The sequence below is a fragment of the Episyrphus balteatus genome, chromosome 1 (genome assembly GCF_945859705.1).
Source record: "Episyrphus balteatus chromosome 1, idEpiBalt1.1, whole genome shotgun sequence".
NCBI lineage: Eukaryota > Metazoa > Arthropoda > Insecta > Diptera > Syrphidae > Episyrphus > Episyrphus balteatus.
Genome location: NC_079134.1, coordinates 129,246,105 through 129,269,756, shown reverse-complemented (window position 1 = coordinate 129,269,756; position 23,652 = coordinate 129,246,105). Strand labels below are relative to the sequence as shown.

General features: G+C 28.8%; 1 protein-coding gene across 2 annotated transcripts in view; it reads right to left on the bottom strand.

Moving 5' to 3' along the window:
• LOC129907248 (BMP-binding endothelial regulator protein) overlaps window positions 1-23,652 on the bottom strand; it is a 163,305-nt gene that overhangs the window by 130,200 nt on the left and 9,453 nt on the right. The window contains exon 1 of one of the 2 annotated variants that reach the window (XM_055983363.1): window positions 5,507-5,981. The exons of the other annotated variant lie outside the window; for it this stretch is intronic. The gene's annotated coding sequence lies outside the window, so the exon portion shown is untranslated. Of the gene's footprint in view, window positions 1-5,506; window positions 5,982-23,652 lie in introns of those variants that run through there. 2 annotated transcript variants of the gene reach the window in all.

Genomic DNA, 23,652 nt, shown 5'->3' with positions numbered 1-23,652 from the left:
TTTTTGATTAAAAATGTACAAAAAAAAAAAAAACGTAGGAACTTATCCAACACAATAAAGAATTAATACTTTTCGTTGTTATTGTTATCAGAAACACACACTCGGAAATCACATGGAATTTAATTTGAAAAAAAAAAAAAAAAAAAAATAGAAAACCACAAATATTGGTGCCAAAGTCCAAAAAACCTGAACTGTTAAGGAAGTTCGAATGATAATGTTGCAAATAGTACATATGGACTGGACATAGTCAAAGTCTAACATTATGCTTCAATTTGAATGGTATCAACCGATCTTTTTGGTAATAAGGTAGAAGATCGCATATTGTAATACGGAAATAGAAATCTTAAGTACACCGGGAAATGTACTCATTGTAACACAAAAAAAGAACTTATAGTCTGAGAAGTTCTCATAAAATTATGCGAAAATAACCATTGTAAAAGAAATACTCATGATAATAAAGATGAAGTATTAGTATTTCAGGAAAAGCACCACTGGAAAAGTTCTTTTTGCAGTTCAAAAGTACTGTATGTACTGAAAAAAATTTGTTTACGAACGCAAATTAAATTAGAATAGACTATTATCATAGTAGTATTGGATTCTATTCATGGAAATTCGGAGAACATACTTAGTGAACTTTGTGAAAGTACACAACTCATGGTACATGTTCTGTAAAAATATATACGATTAGGATACTTCGTACTTAAAGATACAAATACAATAACTATGGTTCTTTAAATTAAGTACGTTTAGTTCATGGTTCTTGGAGAGTCAATTAATACTTTAGACGAAAACACTGAAATATAGAACTTCAAATACAGTACAAACGTACGTTCTTTGGTTTCAGGATTAGTGCCTATACCGTACCTTCAGTTCTTCGTGTAAAGTATCTAAAATGTTTCATGCAAAGTTCTTACAGTACTTTTTTATAAGTGTGTTAAGGATACATTAGGCCAATTAGTTACGGTCCTTCAGAAATAGCAAGTATAATGATTTAAAAGAAGTACACATGGGACTTTTTTTTAGTAGTTTTTGAAAACTTCCATTGGTTCTTTTTTTTCGCGGGATTTGTATGAAGTACATCCGGCACTAATTGTGAAGAACTAATGGTACTTTACGAAAACTATTTATGACACTGCAAAAGAAGTAGGGGATAAGACTTAGAACTATTGAAATAGTACTCTAAAAAGTACTCTAACAAAAAAAAAAAATTCTATCAAGATCATCAATTCAGACAGATTGTATGTGTTTAAGTGGATAGATTCAATCGAAGTTTGTATTGAATGTTAATATCATATTTAACTATATAAAGTACAAATTAAAGTACTGAAAATACTGATTTTAAACTGAACTATATTGAAACATATTGAACTTCTGAGAACTTTCCAATTGGGTTCTGTAAAATTTGTATAAAAATTTGAATTTGTATCGAAAAATTATTGTCAATATGGAAAATAGCCAAAGCTTTTCTCAGCATCAAATCAAATAATGATGGTGTGAAAATGTACTCTAAAAAATCAACTCTACCTCTCAAACTGTATGATATTCTTTTCATATATCTATCAACCACATTTAGAAGGTTGTAAAATTTAATTCAAAGAAATCAAAAATGACAACAAAATTAAACCAAGGTGCAGTCACAATATTTTGAATCTGAAGAATTTTGTACACTACCCCACCAAACTCTTATACTCTACAAAACATTCGAATAATCAAAAATGACACACGATGACACATTCAAATTGACACATCAAGCGGCATAGTTCTTTTTTTTTTAATTTTATTTTATTGCAATAAAAGATACCGCACGAGATAAGATTTATCAAAAAAAAAAACGAAATAAAAAAAAAAAATATTTTATCCCGCGCGTTGATCTTCAAAGATTATCGTTTTGATCGTCTTTTAATAGGTGTCATTGCGTTTAAATTATGTTTACGTGTGCATTGCGTCACAGATTGATGTGTGTTTGAAGAGTTTTTTTTTGGCGGGCGGTATTTTTGTTTTTGTTTATTTTTTTTTTATAATGAACAAAAAAACGCATATAAAAATGCTATCAAATTTTAGATAAAATTTATGACAATAATTTGCAAATTGCGACACATAATAAAACGATGATGATGTTGACGTTGATGATGATTGGTGCAAAATGCAGTGCAAAAAATGTCACCAACATGAATAATAGTCATATCAACCCATCATTTGTTTTTTTTTTTATTTTGAGGTTTTTTCAAGTTTTATTTTACTTTATTTTTCGTTTTTTTTTTTTTTTGGTTTTTATTTATTTTTGCTCTCGATATAATTAAAGTGGGGAAGTGGTAAACTGGTAATGTGGTGATTTATAATAATTATTGTGGTTCAGATTGTTTTTTTTTTTTTTTTGTTTTTTAATTATTGCGACGCATTGTTCTATAAATTTAAATTTATTTGCAAAAATGATTCAGTGGTTGATAAAACGGAGGTTTATTTAAAAAAAAAAAACTGTGATTTATGACGAATAAAATTTTTTTCAATTTTAAATGTCAAATTAATTGAAAAATTATTTAGAATTTTTAATTTATGGTGAACTTTTTTTATAAAAAGTAAAAAAAAAAGCAAAATTGATCAAGCTTATTTTGAAATAGTTGCTTTCTTGCCCTCAGAATAGCAGAATAACCGTTCAAATATTGGATGCAAAATCCAAGAAAAAAAAGCCTAGTATAGGAATAAACTAAATATCAAATATCAAGGCTGCCATCTCTTATCACCAATTAGGTTTAAATCGTAACGAGGCTTAAAAATTATTTCAACATTTTTACGGATAAGCTTAACGATGTAAAAACTTTTATTTATAAGGTTCCGACCAATAAATGTTCCTCCTTTCCCAAATCAAGAAAGAAGTCCACGAAGAAAAAAAAGGACACCTTAAAATAAAATGGAGGCCACCTTAAATCACAGCCTCTTAAAACAATACCATTTCCGCTTAAAACAAGTGGAATCCGCTTAAATTCTGTTAATTTTAATTTGAACTTCTTTCCATTTTAATGGTAACTTTCATCTTAAAAATCAATTTTAAAATTAAAGTAAGACTTCAGCTTTAGTAACAATTTATCATACTTATTTCCAACATTGAGATAGGCTTATGGTAAAACACTCGTCTGATGACCCAAAAGTTGTTGGTTGGTTTGATCCTCAATGGCTGCCAGATTTTTCTTTAATTAAAATGTTTCCCCATAAAAATAAAATAATTTTCCGCTTAAATTAAGTACATTTCTTTCAAATTTTCGCATTCAAAAAATTTAGAAAATTTGTCCGCTTAATTTAAGACGGAAGTCAGCTTGGCAAAAACCAAGCAGAAATTCGCTTAATTTAATGTGGAATCCGCTTTTTTTAGGTGGTCTTTTTTCTATATGTAGGCAAGTTCGGCGGGATAATCTAAACTTTTGTCTCTCATCAACTGCCAGCTTTTTTTAAATTAAAATGTTTCCCCATAAAAATAAAATGATCTTCCGCCTAAATAAAGTGGATTTCTTTTAAATTTTGCGTATTCAAGAAATTTAGAAGATTTGATTAATTTAAGACGGAAATCTGCTTGACAAAAAACCGCATAGAAATCTGCTTAATTTAATGTGGAATCTGCTTGTTTTTTGGTATTTTTTTTTTTATCCGTGTAGGCAAGTTCGTCGGGATCCTCTTAACTATCTATCACAGAAAAAATCCCTTTAAAATGACCAGTTTAAAAAAATAATAATAACACAGATCAACACGAAATTTGTGCTTGGGTTTTAATTTGCTTTTGAAGTCAGCAGAGCAATTTCCAGTATTCAAGAAAATCTGTCTTTTACAAAAATTGTCGGATGTAACTTTGGCAAAAACTCGAGAACGTCTTAACCGATTTGGCTGATATTTGTTTTGTTTTCTTCATTTTAATGCTGTTTTCATATTCAGGAAAATAAAAAAAATAAGAAAATTAAGAAGACAAAAGAAAAATTAAATCGAAATTTTCGTTTTGTTCGAATTTTTGTCAAATGGGAGCTTGAGGCATTATTTGATACCTTCTATTTTCAATATTTATGGTAAAAGTAATTCACTCTGATGGTATTTTTAATCTACAAAAATAACTGTATCCAAACTGTAGCCAAACTAGTTCACATTGAAATTTTTTTATTTATTGAAACATTAAAATTAATTTGTTTGCTTAGTATTTTTATTTTTTTGTTGCATATACAGGGTGTCTAGAAAGTAATCTATCAAACGAAACTTAAGATATCTCAGAATTTGGTAACTTGTTCAGCCCAAATCCTTACGGTTTTCGATTAAATATGCAGTTCTTTTGAAATTTCCCTACTTTGCATCAGTATTTTGCTTCCTCTGGGCATAATTGATTTTTGTTTTTTACAATTCTTTCAATAAAACATTGCTTAACAATAAGAAACAATTAATTAATAAAAATATTTTTTATTTCATACGCCATTTTTCTGCAAATTAATAAACAGTTCCAAGTTTCGTAAAAACTCAATTTCTTGCTTTTATTTCAGAGCAACAAGACGAAAAAAAATTTGTATTGTGTAACTCTGGTTTATTATTTTTAAAACTTATCCCGGTATTGCAGTTTTTAAAAAAGTATAAAAGTTTCCAAAGTTGAAGTTAGATAAAAAAAATATTACAGTTTGAACTCAAAAAACAGGGTTTTTCAGAGCAAAAAAACCTTGTATTCATCAAAACTTTTTTGTTATAATTTAATTCGAATAAGGTGCTTTAGCAAAAATGTAGATCTTTCAATTATCTACATTTTATTACCTTACAGTTTTTTTTGTACAATGCACGTTTCTTGCACTATAGCTCATTAAACTCGAGTTAGACTCACACGGTATGAAAATTGTATTTTTGTTCCCAGCACTACAAAAGTAAATCTTAGGAGGGAAAGGGTGATTATCTATTGTTTTGGTTTACAATGAACCCAAAAAGTGCAAATTAAACCCAAGCACAAAAAATATTTTTATTTTTGTCGACCTGTGTAATGAATCATTCGAAAATGTTCAAGTCAATCCACAATAAACAAATTTCCTTGAAATTATGAGAATTGTTGCGCTTAAATTTCCTTAAAAAGTTTCATGAAATTTCCAGGTAAACCAATTTGTTTAATCGCACAGATTAATATTGTTATTTTGTAAACATAAACAATTCCAGAAAATATGTTTTTGATTATAAAATATATAATTATTGAAATCTTTTGAAGAATATTCTGAGTATGTATAAACAAATCAATTCTCTTCAAAAATCTTAGAAAAAGTTTTTGAGAGTTTCTCAAAATTCAATTGAAAAAATGCTTTAATTTAAACAACATTTTATCAAGAAAAAATTTAGACGAAGTTGTTAGAAATCTTTTTCGAGAAAAAAGTATAATCGAAGTTCGAACCTCAATTACGCAATAATTCATGAATAAACAATAACAATAACTGCAAAAATATCAATCTTAATGGGAAATCCTCTTAAAAACATGTGTTCGAAGAACCAAAAAATATTGACTTACCTTAGTCAAATCTATTAATTGTTTTGCTTTTCCAATTAAATTTAAGCAAACAAAAAATCACCATCACCCAGCACTAACGATTAATTTCAAAACAAAAAAAAAATTAAGAAAAAAAAAATCGTATAACAAACCACTTAAATAAAATGATAAATCACATTTTCTTATTCACCCGCAACAAAATAAATTGCACTTTGCAAATCACACAAAAATGAGAACGAAAAAAAATAAAAAGTAAAACACCCAAAACGCGTGATAATCTAAATTAATTCTCAAAAAACCATTTGATGACAGATAAATCAACAACAAAAACAACAACAACAACAAAAAATAATAACAACAACATGAGCCAGCAACACGAAATGTAAATTCATTTATGCAGAAAACATTTTTCACACACATCGCGCGCATTTATGTCTCTAAAATTAGAACCAATTAAGTGACATTTTTTTGGTGATATTTTTAGATTCTTCTCGCTCAAAAATTTTATAAACAAAAATACAAATGACAAGAAATTATTAAAAAAAAAAAACACAAAACAAAAATAAAATTATAAAAATTAATTATAAAAATATATATTCCAATGGATGATTAATCTCTAAAAGATGCTTAACCGCGCCAATGAACCACCAAGTGAAGACCAAGACCAAAAAAAAAAAAAACAAAAAAATCAGAAATCAAAAACCACTGCCACTAAGAGTGTCAATCAGCTGATTTGAGACATCGCCATCTACGAAAACACAAACAACAAAAACAACAAAAGCAATGAAAAGAGAAGAAAACACAAAAACAAGAGATCTTCAACAAAACGTTTGTCGTGGTGTCGACGGTATAGGCTACTACAGGTGTTGCATAGAACTTTAACGATCAGCCAATGTCTGTCGTCGATGACGCACAGTGGGGCAGTCTTTAATAAAAACATGGAATAAATTAAAAAAAAAAATAAACAACACAGAAATCAACAATAAGAAAAGGTAAATTTGTAGAAACACAGGGTGTTAGAGAATTTTTTTAATCGTCTTTGAGAGTTTGGGAGGTACTTTTAAATAAAATGCACGACTGGGTCGCACGTACTTGCTCTTGTAGTTCACAGTATCTTTATCTTAAATATCTATTGGAAATTTAAGATTTTGTAGAAAAAAAAAATAAAAAAAAAAAAAAAAATCAAAAGTTTAAAAATTAAATTGAACATTTTTTTTTTCAAAAATGTTTTTAAAAATATTTTTTTTTAATCATTTTATACCTAATGATCTCTGTAAATTTTAAATAAAATAACTAATGCTTTGATAAAATATATGAACTTAAAAAATATGTCAATTTTCGAAAAACGGCAACGCCATATTTCCATTCTCCGCATTTTTTGAGAAAAACTAAAAACGCAGTTTTGTTGGAATCAATAAGAGTATTCCGCACACCAAATTTGATCAAAATCGTTAGAGCCGTTTTCGAGAAATTTGCAATACCTCGAAAACGTTATATGGGAGGTATGCGTTAAAATGGAGATATTAAAAAAATAAAAAAAACGGGTCTAGGGAATTACGTAAAAATCATCTGTACCAAGTTTCAAGCAAATCCATCCATCCGTTTAGGCCCTAGCTCGATGTACAGATGGACGCACAGACGCACACACGCACAGACGCACAGACTGACGGACGGCATGACGAAAACCACTTTTTTGATCTTCTCCATCATCGTAATGTTGGTTTTGATTAAAACCTCGATTTTTTTTTTTCTACACGAAACCAATACTTGCCCTATAGAGCAAGTAAAAATACATACCATAAACTGTAGAAAATGTTAAAGTTCGAAAAAATTGGGGAAAATGGTATTACTCAAAAATATAATAGTTGATGATTAAGGGTCTTTGTATCCATTTATTTATAGGTATTATCGAAACCTTACTTGGGCGCCATTTTGAACTAAGACCTAGCTTTGAGAAATAATTTAATATCATGTTGTTATTACTGTGATTTCCATTATAATGAAAAGGAATACGGATGTGATTTTTCATTGAAGAAGAAAGGTATCACAAGTGGCCTCAAAATACATCATTGCTCTTGTAAATATCACAAAGTTTCATGGACAACTCTAGTTAGTATCACAAATTTATTATAATAAGTAGCCTGGAATACATCTTGAATTACTCTTCAATTCTACATCAACGATAACATTGACTATAGTCGGCAAAGTATCACAGATTTTCCCAATAATAATCAAGGCTTTCCTCTGTTTTGGATGTATCACACCGTTTTGTAATAAATATCACGGATTGCACTGTATTTATTATGGATTTCCCGGAGTTGTCCGAATAATCATCATGGTTTACTCTATAGGAAGTATCCAAGATTACTGTAACAAGTATCACGACTTTACCGACATTAGTCATTTCTTAATCCTATAAATTTCAGAGATCACCCTTGTAAGTATCATGGGTTTTTCTTAATACTCACTAGTCTGGTAAATAACGCGGGTTGTCCATTTATATATCATGGAATAATTTTGTAAATATCACAGATTTCTATTGTAAATATTATAGACAACTTTGAAAGGTATCACAAATTTGTATGTTAAATGTCGCCGATTGCTCTGGTAAACATTTGTTATTACCCTAGAATACCACTGATTACAGTGACAATTATCACGGATTACTCTGACATTTATCACGGATATGTCATGAATAACTCACAAGTATCACGAAGGTATCAAGGGGCACGGTAGTGCCCAGCCAAGTTCTCTAGCAACTTTGGCACTACACCCTTATTTACAGGAAACAACTCAGGCCATTTTCGACCCCCCTCTAACTTCCACACCAAAGATGCTAGAAATTTCAAACTCGCTACATTTATTGAGCTTGTCAAAACAAAACTCCTCACAAAATTTAAGCCTTTTACGATGAGTAGTTTCTGAGATATAGGGCTTCAAAAATCGCAAAAACCGTAACTGACTGACTGACTCACTCACTCACTCACTGACAGATCATCAAAATTATGGAGAACTTCCCGTTAACGTAGAAACTTGAAATTTTACACGGTGATAAGGCTTGTGGTGTATACAAAGGGAAAAATCGAAAATTTGAGATTTTCAATTCAGGGGGCGTGGCAACCGCCCATTTCCGCTGAATTATCATCAAATATTATAGAGCACTTCTGACTATCGTAGAATCTTGAAATTTGGTAGAATGGTAGAGATGGTAGTTTATACAAAGGAAAAAATTTTAAATTTGAGAATTTCAGCCAGGGGGCGTGGCATCCGCCCATTTCCGCTGAATTTTCATTAAATATAATAGAGCACTTCTTATTATCGTAGAATCTTGAAATTTGGTAGAATGGTAGAGATGGTAGTTTATACAAAGGAAAAAATTTTAAATTTGAAAATTTCAACCAGGGAGCGTGGCAACCGCCCATTTCCGCTGAATTTTCATTAAATATAATAGAGCACTTCTGATTATCGTAGAATCTTGAAATTTGGTAGAATGGTAGAGATGGTAGTTTATACAAAGGAAAAAATTTTAAATTTGAAAATTTCAACCAGGGAGCGTGGCAACCGCCCATTTCCGCTGAATTTTCATTAAATATAATAGAGCACTTCTGATTATCGTAGAATCTTGAAATTTGGTAGAATGGTAGAGATGGTAGTTTATACAAAGAAAAAAATTTAAAGTTTGAGAATTTCAGCCAGGGGGCGTGACAACCGCCCATTTTCACTGAATTTTTATCAAATATAGAGATTTTCAATTCTACAGCCATACCTTGCAAAAAGTAGTGAAATCACAACAAAAACATTACTGTTAAAAAAGGAGCCAAGTTCTCCTATGTTGAAATTATGCTGGCACAAAAAGTACTGAGATGTAAAAGTGTACCAAGTTCTAAAGTTTGGGTTCAAATTCGTATCAATAAAATTTTGATTGTTTACTTGGCAATTTTTGAAATAACTTTAAAAATCGGTAATTAAAAGAAAAATTGTCAAGAGAACAATCAAAATTTTATTGATACGAATTTGAACCCAAACTTTAGAACTTGGTACACTTTTACATCTCAGTACTTTTTGTGCCAGCATAATTTCAACATAGGAGAACTTGGCTCCTTTTTTAACAGTAATGTTTTTGTTGTGATTAGTCATTATTTACTTCGATAAGTATCACAGATTTTTCTCGATAGTGTCATGGGATTTCCATGAATAGTTTGAGACTAGTCCGGCAGTAATCACGAGTTGCCAACTAAATATCATGTATTATTTCAGTATGAATCACAGATTACTGTTGCAAGTGTCACGGGTTGCTCGGGCATACAATCTCAAGGTATAGTAACGGATAAGTCCTTGATCATGGGTTGTGCTGGTGAGCATACTTTAGGAAATATCACAGATGACAGATGATACCTGTCATGGGTTTTGCTGTCAAGTCGCTTTTTATACAAATAAATATCACAGATTTGCCTTCAATACATTATGAATTATTCCGTGGTATCACAGATTATTATGACACGTAAGCTATAGTTACGGAAGAGTGTGGTGAGATTCATAGACAACACTCCTTTGTATTATGGGTTATCCTAATTTAATCATGGACGATTTTCGTAAGTATCACAGATAATTTTGACAGGTATCACGTTTCGTTGAAGTACACGTATCACGTTTCGCTCTGAAGTACACGTCAGTATCACAGACAAATCTGATGTATTTCACGTAATGGTCTTATATAGGTTAGGAGTTCCTTCAATAAGTATCACACATTTCCTTCACAAGTATCATGGAAAAGCCCTATAAGTATCACATTTTACTGTTCTAAATATCGTTGTTTGCTTAGCATACATACATAATGCATTTTATTTACAGATTACTGAATTATTTATCACAGGCTCTGCTAGAAATCACAGATTATTCCAATAAATATCACAAGTTAGTGTTGCAAGTATCTCAGATTTTGTAATCTTTATCAAAGAATAAAGATTACCTCTGGTTTGAAAATCAGACAAAACTGCTTTCCCGATTATGGTACAAAAACGGATTCAAAAGCTTACATTTTTCGGTGGACCAAATCTCAGTTCTCAATTTCTGCGCCTTAATATTCGCAAGACAAATTGATGGTCTCCGGTCAAAGACTAGTCGACCAAATTGATCATTTTTCGATCGTCAGGTATTTTCCAGCTATCATGACCCTTTCCTGTCATTTGACAGTCAATATTTAGTCAGGATTTAGGGCTAAATTTTTTCCAAAGCACACCATATTCAATTAAGACAAACACTTTATAACAAACTGAAGATCAAGACGCTTCCAACGATACTTCATAAGTCAAATTATGATGAGTGGTTAAGAAGTTATGATGGAACAGATGAACATACACAAAAAAAATGCTTAATTTATGTAATTTTCGTGAAAAATAAGTTTTTGAGTAAAAGCTATTGCAAAATTAGATATAGCCCCCACTGTACACCATCGTCAACAATGATGACAAAAAAAAAAATTGGCAATAAAATGCTGGCTCTTTCCACATATATGTAAGTACGTATACACATGACCACCACGATATTTGGTGATGCACTATTTTTCACAAATCGATCCATCAATCAATCACACTCCCGGTCCAATGATTTCAATTAACACCCTCACTCGCGGGATCCGTGAATTTTAGCAACAAAAAAAAAAAACTATACCGACACAATGAAGAAGACAATAATAAGAATACAAAAAAAAAGGATTTATAAAAAAAAAAGAAGAAAAAAAATCTGACAGAAGAAAAATTGACAGACACTTACGTGTGTCAAAACTCATCAAATGACACGTGCGGGTAAAGTTTTTTTTTTCTGTTCTGTGTATGTCAATAGCGGCATCTTGATCTTTTTAGAAAAGAGGACTTTCCTTTCTTCTTGCGGTTTTTTTATTGTTGACATTTTTGAAGATTACACACACATAATGGACACACTCTTTGGCTTTTGGGTAAACATGTTACGGTCGACCATTAAGTGGCTTAAGCTTCTGTTTCTTTCAAGAGATCGATGTCAATTTGAAGTCGATCCCCCCTCCACCCATTCTCTTACTCTTCTGTCATTTTTGTTTGACAACAAAAACGCTTGAACAAATCTGTACAAACACAAGAAATTAAGGAAGATCAGGTGTTTTTTTTTTTCCTCTATAATGTTGCAGCATCATGTTGCTAAGATGAGATTTTTATTTTTTCAGTTTGGCATGCAACTTTGATAGCTCTGATCTGACGCTTGGGTGACGTGTGTGTAGAGCGTCTTTAGTGGCGGTAATTGAATAGCAATTTGCGCTCATTAAACAAAAAGAAGAAAATACAGAAAAACCTTCTAAAGTCTAAAGTAGAGGTTGCAAAGGTACATAAGACTTGACGACGACGATGATGTTGATGTTGATGATGATGAAAATTGTTTGTAGAACAGCGATACACTTAAGGGCGGCTTTGTTCTTTGAGAGAAAACAAAAAAAAAAAAAAAAAAAAAAAAAAAGAAAGGAACGCAACTTAAGTACGAATAGGGAACGCGCGCGCGCTCCTGTGCTATTTCCTTGATTATGAGCTTGACGATGCAACACAAAGAGATGCATGTTTTTATGTCGGTGGCGTACGAACATCACATATCTGTCTGTCAAATAGGGAAGAAGACGAAGCCCGTCTCAAATGGTGATGGGGTCGTCCTTCTGTATGTTAGCTATGTTCATCGTCCAGCTTCCATCTTCTGTCGTCGGTCGTCGTGTCGCTAGGTTACAAAAGAAAATTTAAGTGGTACCAGATGGATTGATGGAGGGACTGAATTGTAGGAAATTTTCTTTAATTTCTTGGATTGACTAAGTTTTTTTTTATTGTTGTTGTTGATGTGTTTTCTAAAGATTTTGCAACAAAGTTTTTGCCAGGGAACTCTTAGTGACACCTCTTGTATATGCTTTGCCAAGATATCATTGTGTTTTGTTTGGAGTATAAGACTTAATGGGTTGTTTGATTTGCTGAAGAATTCTTCTTCATTTTTTTTTTCAAGCCTGTCAAGATCGATGATTTGTCGTACACTAAAGTATTTAAAAGAAATGAATCATTGTGATGTTTTGTGATGAATGTGTAGAAATATTAATGCCACTAAGAAGAAGTTGCAAGGAAGTACAAAAAATGAGAAAGCTTGATGGGTGATTAAATTGAGGGTCAAATTAAAATTGCTGCGAAGTAAACATACCAACATGATGTGTTAAAGTGTGATTAAGTGAAAAAATAAGTGAGACACGAAAGAATGGTGAAATGAAGTTTTAATGCAATTTACTTGAAGAAATTTACAGTTTTTTTTTTTAGAGTTTGCTTGGTTAGAAGAGGGTTAAACAATGGTTTAAAGTCATATTCTATGTATCTTTTATGTTGTTTTTCAAACTTTCTCAAAAGCAATACACTTAATTTGTTAAATGCTGAAGAAGGTTTTATTCAATTTATAGTTTTTTTTTAGAGTTCGATTGGTTAAAAGAAGGTTAAACAATGGTTTAAAGTCATATCCAATCTTTTTTGTTGTGTTTTTTTTTGTCAAGTTTTCTTTAAACCTTTAACTAAAATTGTTTACCAATTATAAGTTGCTGAACAAGTAACCTTTGCACACATGGCATGGTTAGCTGTAAAATTTGTAAATCCGCTTTACTATTTAAGCAGTATAATGAAAGTTACTATAAAAATACAAACCAAAAACTTTTTAATATTCAACAACATTAAAACCTGTGTGTGTATTTTAAACTTGTTTCTTGGAAAAAATAAAAATAAACAACCCATCATCAACTTTTTAAAGGCCTAAAACAGATTTTTTTTTCATAGAAAAAAAAAACTTAAAATCTACAATTTAACAAAAGATTATTTTAATAATTAATTCTGGGTTGTCTTTTAAAGCCTAAACTTTAACACAACAGTTTTTTGTTTTCTTTATAGCATTAATTTTTTTTTACTATCAAAATTACCTTCACATTTTGTGCGTGTATCTTTTTTGAATACATATTTGTTTTTTATTATTATTTTTTTTTTTTTCTACAAATTTAAATGTTTTTTGAATCTATTATAAATTAACACTCATACTACTCATTTAGATTCAAATTAAATAATTATGCTTATGTTGTGTACCTTTTAAATTCAGAAAAAATAAAAAAAAAATATGTTTATATACATAGTTTGTCGTTGTCATCAACATGGGTTAGAAATATATGTAATTTTGTTTTGAGGTCTTTTTAACATACCTGCATATAAGGTAGGTATGCGTTAAAGATAGCTACTGTATGGAATTTTTAAACGCTGATTATGTATAGATTTACATAAATTCATAATTTTAATTATGACACATACATTATTTATTCATAATTTTAAATTTTTGACACAAACATAAAGTTTGAGAAGAAGTTAGGAAAATAAAAAAAAACATCCGGAAGGGTTTGTTTGTAAGTTGGAAAAAGAGTTACTCACAACAGGTGGTTTGATGATTGTTAGGTAATAATTTTACAATTTTATATATCAATGCATCTTAAAATAATGTATTACTATGTATTTTTTTTTCAATTTTGTTGGTTTAAAAAAAAATTAGATTATTTATTGTCACTATCAATAAGTGTTCTTTATGATAATTACCTTGACGGTAAGTTGAAAGTATTTTGGAACTTAAATTTCAAAAATAATTACATTTTAGTTGTTTTTCAATAATATAACAAAAAAAAGTAACGTTGCAAATATTCAATAAAGAGAACTATAAAAAAAAATGCATGACTCAGGAGACACGTTGCGTAGGATGTTAAAGCTTTATATTTAAAAATGTATATTAACCAATAATTTTAATTTAATCTTATAACATATTTTTTAAAGAAATATTATAAACTAGAAACAAATTTTAGAAGCAACATTTAAGTAATCGTAAAATTTTTAATGATCAAAATTTCTAAAATATTGGTATGCCATTTATTTTTAAAATACAAAAATAAATTTTAAGAACAACTGATTTTGGGAAAAAACAAAAAACCGTTTTAAAATAAATGTATTTTTAGAAAATAGCTATTGCTAATTTTAATATAGTGATTCCTCAAACTTTTCTGTGAAAAATGAGCTGTGTAGTGTTTTGAGAAAGTAATAAAAATCAAGTTACAGTTTTGCAAGTACAATTTACTCTATAGGGATTTGTCAAAAACTCTTAATTTTATCAATTTTGAAGCAAACCATTTCAGTGATAGAGACGTTGAATACATAGGTACACTCTTTTCGTAAGACCAATTTAATTTTTTGTTTAAAAAAATTGTAATTTTTTAATGAATTTTACTTGTATTTATCTCAGTTAAAATAGTAAAAACTAGTCAGATAAAATACATGAATACAAAATCTTCTTTCTAGACATCATAGAAAAATGTGGTTCTTAAAACTTAATTTAATTTAGACAATTTTTGTTGGGATTTTTTAACAAACAAGGAGATTTATTTAATTTAAATATGGCATGATCATGAGTAGAGTACCTAATGTACACTATGAATTGGTAAGAGTGATTGAGGTCTTAATCTGCTCTTAGATTAAGGTTAGTAAGTTTTTAAGTTAGTTTATAAGTTTTGAATTAGTAGCTATTTATGTGAGTTATTTTTATGAAAATTGAAAAAAAAAAAATTGTATATCCAAAGATTTTTTTTTCACTTTTTCCTGATTGGAAACTAATTAAAAAAAACACAAAAAAAAATGCAAGCTTCAAATTTTAAATATTTAAATATAAATGTTTGATTAAATTGTCACTATAGATTTTTTTTTCGAATAAAAGTAAGAAATTTAAATTCAAAATAGAGTTTCAGGTGACAATTTATATTTATGACCATTAAACATTTGTATATAGGTATAATGTTTTGCAAAGAAATTAATTTTAAAGTTAATTTTAGAAAATTTACTGAGGCTTAAAGTTAGTCTTAATTTTGGATAAATTTTTTTTCAGAAAACTCGAAATTTATAAAGCAGGAACTTGATAATTAGAATTTACTCTCGGATCCTTATCTTTACATCCTGAATCTATTCTTTCTTACCTAAACTTTAAGCTGACAACAAAAATATTTAATCAATATCACCCAACCCTATTACCTCCTATTAAAAACAAAAAAAAAAACGTGTTGAATGTGTCTATAGGGTTTTGAATATTATGTAATAATAATTTTAATCTTCTCTTTGATTGTATAACTATTGTGTAATTTGGATTAATTTTTCCACCCTAATGATCCCTTTTTTCTCTTAAAGTAATCACTTTTTTTGGCTTATTCTGTAATATGATTATTGTGCAAAGCTTAAAAGTAATTCATTAAAATTTATCAAAAAAAAAAAAAAGATGAATGAATTCAATTTAGGATTATAAATCTGATTCATATGTACAATTGAATATTATTGTCATATTGAAATCTATAATCCAGTCCCGATTTCATATAAGCTTCATATCACGCAATACCATTGAAATGAAAAAAAAAAAAAAAATTACTTACATTAATAAAAATGACACTTTTTATAATCTGCCCTGGTGAGTTGCGACAACAAAACCTTGTTCAGGTGTTCTATTGTGTCAATTTCAATAAAGTAATCAATTAATAGAATTTTTGTAAAGAATAATGTAATTAAACAAATTATGAACTTTATAATAATGTTGGAGGAGGTGTCAACTGCACGAAGAAATTCTGTTCTGGAAAAGATTTAAACAACTTTTAACTTTTCTGTTGGGGCTTTAAGGTTATTGATTGGCTTATCAACAACTCTTAATTGGCTTATAAACATGGTTCCACTTGCTAATATAAATTTTCATTGCGGATTCTGAAATCAGTTTTTACTGATTTTTGACGATTATTGAAATTATAATGCCTTAAGCCATAGTTATAAGTTGAATACACTGAGGAAAAACTCCTTTATAACAACATTTACCGTTGTACTGGATGTAATGTTCATTGTACTCTATAGGTGATATATTTTAACTTACGTTCAGAACAAAATCCTTCACCATTCAGTTTGAAACATAATTACCTCGAAATATATTTTGTACTTTGTACTGACTAGTGGTGTGGTTGGGAACGTGTACATTTAACACATTAACATTATTTTCAACGATAAATTAAGCAGCCACGTTATGTCTACAATGGCTATTAATATATTATATTCAACTATATTAATTATACATTTATTATACAGGGCAATATATTGTGTACTGTACAGTATTCAGTACAAATAATACATTTTTTGGTAGCAAATAAAGACATTTCTCTAATGGTTTTAGCCTAGTTTGTACTGTACATAATGCAGATTTGTATGCACTGATTAATTGATTACAGTACTTAATGAACTGAGTACAAACTTGTATGTACTCAATAAAGAACTTGATGAATTCAGTACAAACTGTTTTGTACTGATTACAGATTTTTACCGACAACAAATTTTAAAGTTCTCAATAAAGAATTGTATGTACTTTGTACAGTGGTAGTTATATAGAATTTGAACCTAAGTAAATTAAGTAATCTTCGTTCGTATTGAACCATTCAATTAGCGATTTGCATGAAGTCATTTTATCAGATTTTCCTTATCATTCTGACTCTGCGTACGCCTCAATTAATACCGTCATTGAAGTTCAAAACAACAAATTCTCAGTAAAACACTTGATCCAAATTATGATTCACAATCTTAAATTTATATCAAAAAATTCATTTGATACGAATTTTATTGATTTCTTTCAAAGTCCATTTATACGAACCTAATATACCACCAATCTACAAGGAAACACAGAAGAAAAAAAAAAAGTCAATATAAACAGTAAATTAAATTAAAACTCACATTTTATAAAAAAAAAAAAAAATGAAAAGAGTACATAAATGAGTGCAGAGGTGTACCTATTACTCAACTTGAGAGTATATAAAAGAATCAATGTTGACCTCAATTTATTAATTATTGTATAGACATTTTGCCAATTATACATTCTTGGAATTGAATTATTGTTATTTTATTATTGTCTCTATATAAAAATGTGCCTTAATAATATCCCCCAAGATATATAAAGAGAATCGCGACCATGGATATTATAGAAATTAGTGCACACACAATCTAATATATATATCTAAAATATTATATAGATATAATCAAGTCTTTAACTCAATCACCATTAAAGTAAGTTTACTTTTAAGTATCTTGTATCCGAATAGCAAGCAACTATTTATATTATTTTTATAAAGAAAAAGAAAGAAACAAAAAAAAAAAATAATAATAAACAGAAAAATGTTTCGAACTCCATCAATTAGTTTTATTGTCGATTACTCATTTTTCTTGAGTTGAGTTAATTTATTAACATTATGTTCACAAACTCCCAAAATGGACATGACAACTGTTGTGTGTCAATGTTTTGAAAAACGGCTTCTCGGTAATAAAAACAGATAAAAATAAAAAAAATGTGAATGAGATTGTTTTGAATATTGCGGATAAATAAATTGTGCAATGTTGGAAAGCTATTTAAATTTTGTCCTTCAAAATTAAATGAAAAATAAATATAAATGTAAAAATGCAATATTTCTTTTTCTTCCGGTTTGATATGGTTGAAACAAAATGAACATTTTTCTTAATAACCTTATATAAAGTGAAGCGAAAAAAATCTTACTCCATTGTAAAAATTATACATTTTTAAAATATTAGAAATATTTAAGTATATTAAAAAAAATTAAATTATTATAAAAATATTCATATAGGTAAAATAGGCATTTCAAAAAATTTGTTACTCTCATGAAATTTGGCAAAAAGTTTGGTTTTTGGAATAAGAACCAAGGATCAAAAAAAAAAAATTGGGAGGAAGGGTGTTTTTTTGAATAGACAGTAAATTATGTAGGTAATTGAACCTAAAAAAAGGCAATAATGAAAACTTTCTAAATCCCAAATGCAACCATTTTACCAAATTTCATTAGGGTAACCCGTAATTTTTTTTAATCAAAAAAGCACCCTTTTAACCATGATATTCTTATAGACCCTTGTTTCTTATCTTCAAAACTTATCATTATTATTACTTATTTTTTCCAATAAACCCACATTTTCTCTACACCTAAAAAAACACCCTCTTACATGAACAAAATTTATAGACTTATTTTATTCATAATTCTCATGGCAGTTAAAACGTATTTAATAAATTTCGTAAGGGTACCTTTTATATAATTGATTTTATCGGACTTAAAGTGGATTTTCCTTATTTCCCAAAAAAACCCCTTTCTCCTAAAATATTTTTATTATACAACCATCTCGAATAAAAACGTCTTTTTACTGATTTCTAAAAAGTAGGAGGTATTCGATTCGGGAGATGGACACAATCCCGAAATTTTGAATCCAGAAACCCAGAATCCCGAAAATTTAGAATCACGAAAAACCAAAATCCCGAAAACCAAAAATCCAGAAAGGCCAAAATCTCGAAAATAAAACAGAAAAAGTAAAAAAAACTCTTCAAAATTGTGTTTCACTAAAATTTTAACTGAAACATCAAATAAAAACCAATTAAATAACAATTTAAACATACCTACAATAATTACACTGGTCGACAAAGTTTTTGCCACAAGAACCAAAATATACTTTTCTAGTAGTTTTTGGGGTGCTGAATCCGAATCTGAAGTCAGAAAAATTTGGTTGGCCTCCGTTTTTGAAATATTACCGTTAGAAACTGTCAATAAACGTCATTTTGGATGTTTTCGAGGTTATGTTTTTATGTGGGGTAATTCATTATGAATAAATTTGTAACGGTGCCTATAAGAACTGATTTTATTCTTTCAAAAAATTTTTAGATCTTTCCGATATCTTTTTTACTACCCGAGATATTTAAAATTTAAATAGCGGTCTTTGAATCAGAAACAACACTGGCCAACCAAATTAAACTTTTTTTGCCACAAGAACCAAAATATACTTTTCTGAAGGTTTTTGGGTTGCTGAACTCGAATCCACAATCAGAAAAATTCTATTAGCCTTCGTTCTTGAAATATTACCGTTATAAAATGCAATAAAAAAGTTTTTTTTTTAAAATGGTTATATTTCAAGAACGGAGGATAATAGAAATTTTTCGATTGCGGATTTGAGTTCACCAACTCGAAAACCTTCAGAAAAGTATTTTTTGGTTCTTGTGGCAAAAATTCTGTGACCAGTGACTTAAACTTAAGATTAAGTTTAGTTTCTCTTTGGCTTATTAACTGAAACTTAAGATATCTCGAGCAATAAAAGAGATATCGGGAAAATTTAAACAGTTTTTGAAATAAAAATATCTGTTCTTATAATAACCGTTACAAATTTGTTTATTATGAATTACCCCACATAAAAGCAGAACCTCGAAAACAGCCAAAATGACGTTTTTTAGCATTTTATAACTGTAATATTTCAAAACGAAGGCCAATCAAATTTTTCTGACTTCAGATTTGGATTCAGCACCCCAAAAACTACTAGAAAAGTATATTTTGGTTCTTGTGGCAAAAAAAAAAGTTAAATTTTGTTGACCAGTGTTATAAGTTAAATACTTAACTCATAATTCTATTGATTTTAGTTCAACGATTTTTCCAACTTAACTCAATCACAGCAAAATACTGCTGAAAGCACAATAAGAACTTGAAATCATGTAATGGAATCAGACACTTATATTGTTTTTTACGTGTTAACACCTTAATTTCAAACTTAGGATTGTATTCGAAATCCAAATCTCGAAAAATTATATAGGTAAAAAGAAAAATTGGAGCAAATTTTTCATTTTATATAATTTTTCGGGATTTCGGGATCCCATTCATGATTTTGGGTTTTCGGGATTCTGAGTTTTCGGGTTTTTGGATTTTCGGGATTCTTGGGTTTTCGAGATTTTGGATTTGGTTTTCAGGATTCTCGGTTTTGGGGATTTTCGATTTCAGGATTTTGGGTTTACGGGATTTCGGTTTTCGGGATTTTGACCCCCAGCTCATTCAATTCGTCTGTATTTTTTTTTATGTTTGTTACCTCATAACTTTGGACTGAGTAAACCAATTTTAATAGTTCTTTTTGTAGATATTGGAAAGCTGGTGCCTGCAGTGTGGTCCCATATCTATTTCGTTAAGTTCTGGCTATAGAAACTGTAAGAAAAAACACAAAATTTCATAGAAATAATTCAGTCATAATGATATAACATACAGACTGATTGACTCCTCAATAACAATCCGTCTGTCTTTGGGAATTTCCACTGATTATCACCTTCGATTGCATCGAAAATATAAAACAAAGAATCATGGTGCTAATTGGATGACGGGACTAAAATCTGCTTGGATCTGTGTTAAAACTAAATTCTAAAAAGAACAAAAGGCTTTTGTTTCGAGATTTCTTTCATACTTTTTGGTTGAAATTGTGATTCATTATAGAATAGGCTTTGTGCATGTGATTAAATTTTTTTGATGAATAGTTTACTTATGTATTTTAGTTTTCCGATTCCAATATTAGTTCGGTTATAAAGCCTTTTTTTGTAATGGCTATAATTTTTGAAATTGAATATCTCAAAAATATCGTTTTTTTAAACTTTTCTCGGTGTTTTTCGATTTCCTGTCCCCAAAAAAAAAAATCAGTCATAAGCTTCAAATAATAAATTAATCTTTATTGAAATAATAAATATCCTCAATCAATCCAAATAAAATTATAAATGCTTTAAACATAAAAAACTTTAAGAATTCCACTCTTTTACTAAAAAACATACAAAACATCCTAAACACGCAATCCTTATCCTTGATAGGTATTTGAATTTTTTTTTTTTCCAAACGACAAAAATGCACATTTGCAGTTAAAAACATATAACAAACGTATAAAAAGCTCGTCATATTAATTGAAGAAAAAGAAAAAAAACATAAACCTTGCACGCAAAACCACATAATGTTTTTTTTCTTTTGAAAATTTATTATTCCTTTATCAATAAAAAAATATAAATAAACATTTCGATGAATATCTCTCACATGCAATCGGGAATTTATACCTACCACAAAACTTGCAATTGTTTTTTTTTTTTTTGATTTTTTTTAAGTTGCCAAGTTAAAGTTATTGTTTTTGTTAGTACAAACCTGAAGATGCCAAAATAAATTTTTTATTTGTATACAAACACATAATAATTTAATCAAAAAATGTAAATAAGTAAAAAAAAAATAAAATACTTGTGTAAAGATAAATTGCAAGAGGCACACGGATATTTATCAAAAAATATAAATAAATAAATAAAAAAATGGTAAAACCCATTAAAGTGAAAGTTAGATTTTGTGTTTGTGAATTTTAAAAGAATTGATGAAGAATTCAATCAAAACATTATGAGATAAATCTTTAAATTTTGCAAATCGAGAGAAATATAAAGATGACAAATTTTAGAGTTTTAATAATGGTGATTGCATTGATTAATTGGAGTCATTTTTCATTGTTATATTGAAAGTAAATTCATGGCTTACCATAAAGCACGTGATTAACATTATAGAAGTACTGTGAACCTTTTTTGCTTAGAAAAGAAATCTACTATAAATATTAACTATTGTCAAAAAGTTATTACTTTTAACTGGAGTTTGGTTGCATCTGAATGTAAACCAAAAAAAAAATTCCAGGGATTTGTGGATACAATTAGTACAAGTAGAACCTTTGGTCATTATTTCAAATTTTCATATTTCCTTTAAGGATGTTAAAATATCAATTCAGAAAAAAATTTATTTGAAATTATAAATAGGTACTTCTTGCAAATAAAAAAAAAAAAATCATGTGTGCAATTCACACGTGGTAGAAGTGAAACCTTAAAAAATCATTTTTCTTGAAAAAAAAAAATAGAAAAAATCTACCTATTTTTATTCTATCACCTTCAAATCCATGTTTTTTATATGACAACCTATATAAATTTTATACCATTTGAAAGCTTATTTTTATGTTCTCATGCTATTAATTCAATTTTTTTGTTTGACAACCTATAAAAAATTGTATTCCATGTGAAAGCTTATTGTTTCACCTTGTTTAATGATGCATAAATCTTATTTCAAAGATGTCTACAAGAGAAGTTAGAATTTTTTAAAGTCAACCATGTAGAATTTTCAGACTGAGATTACGGTACTTCCTACACTGGTAGCTGGTCATCGCCAAAAGATCTCCACAGGTGTTTTGTGGTATGTTTCAATTTTTTTCAATTTAAGATTGTGTAACTTGTAGAGCACGTACCGTTATGTGTGATATATAAAATAAAAGGTTATGTTATCAGCATGCGTATTAAAGTTAAATCAAATTTGTATGTGCACTAGATCAAAAGATATAACGTGTGTCGGAAAAGAACATCTTTTTACCGTTATCTCCGAATTTTAAATATGAAATTCATTGAAATTTTGTACTATTATAATTTATTTAATTACCTATCTACAGTACAAATTTCATTCATCTATCTATTAAAACAAAAAAGTTATAACAAGTTGAAATCGTGTCGCGTTTTCGTTTCATCTTGTTTCAAATCACTACGATACTAAAGAAGTTTTCACTTCAAAAATGCAGTGAAAAATCAGTATTTATTGCAACTGAAAAAAAAAATGCATTAAAAAAACTTTTTACTACTGAAAAACATTTGCATTAAAAATTTTTTTTGTATTTCAACTGAAAAAATATTTGCACTAAAAAAAAATTTTTATTGAAAATAAAGATATTTTGCATTAAAAACAATGTTATTAATACAAAAATAATGCAAAATGTGCGCAGCAAATATTTTTTTTTTTAATATTCGTTGAATTGCTTATAACAACTTTGACTATTTGATTTTATTTTGAATTTTACATCTTAGATTCTTAACGACACAAACGTTTTTCATACACTTGTAATTGGCAGGTTTGAGTGGAAAAAGGTTGTTTTTTAAAAGTTCTAAATCAACCTAACCTTGCAAGATAAATGTCTTTAAAAAACATTTTTATGTATCAGAACCTTAAAGCCTAAAAGAACCATTTTATCAAAAAAAAAAAAAAAAAAGACAAAAGGAACTCAAAATGAAGTTTGGTCACGGACTTTGGTTAAAAGACTGAACAAATCCCAAAAAACTTTTATGACTATAATTTTTCTAAAGGATATTTTGTGTGCTGATTCCAAATACGAAGTCAAAATTGGTCTAGCACGTCACGTTTTTAAAATATTCCCGTTAGAAAATGTCGAAAACCCATTTTTTTTTTTGGCTGT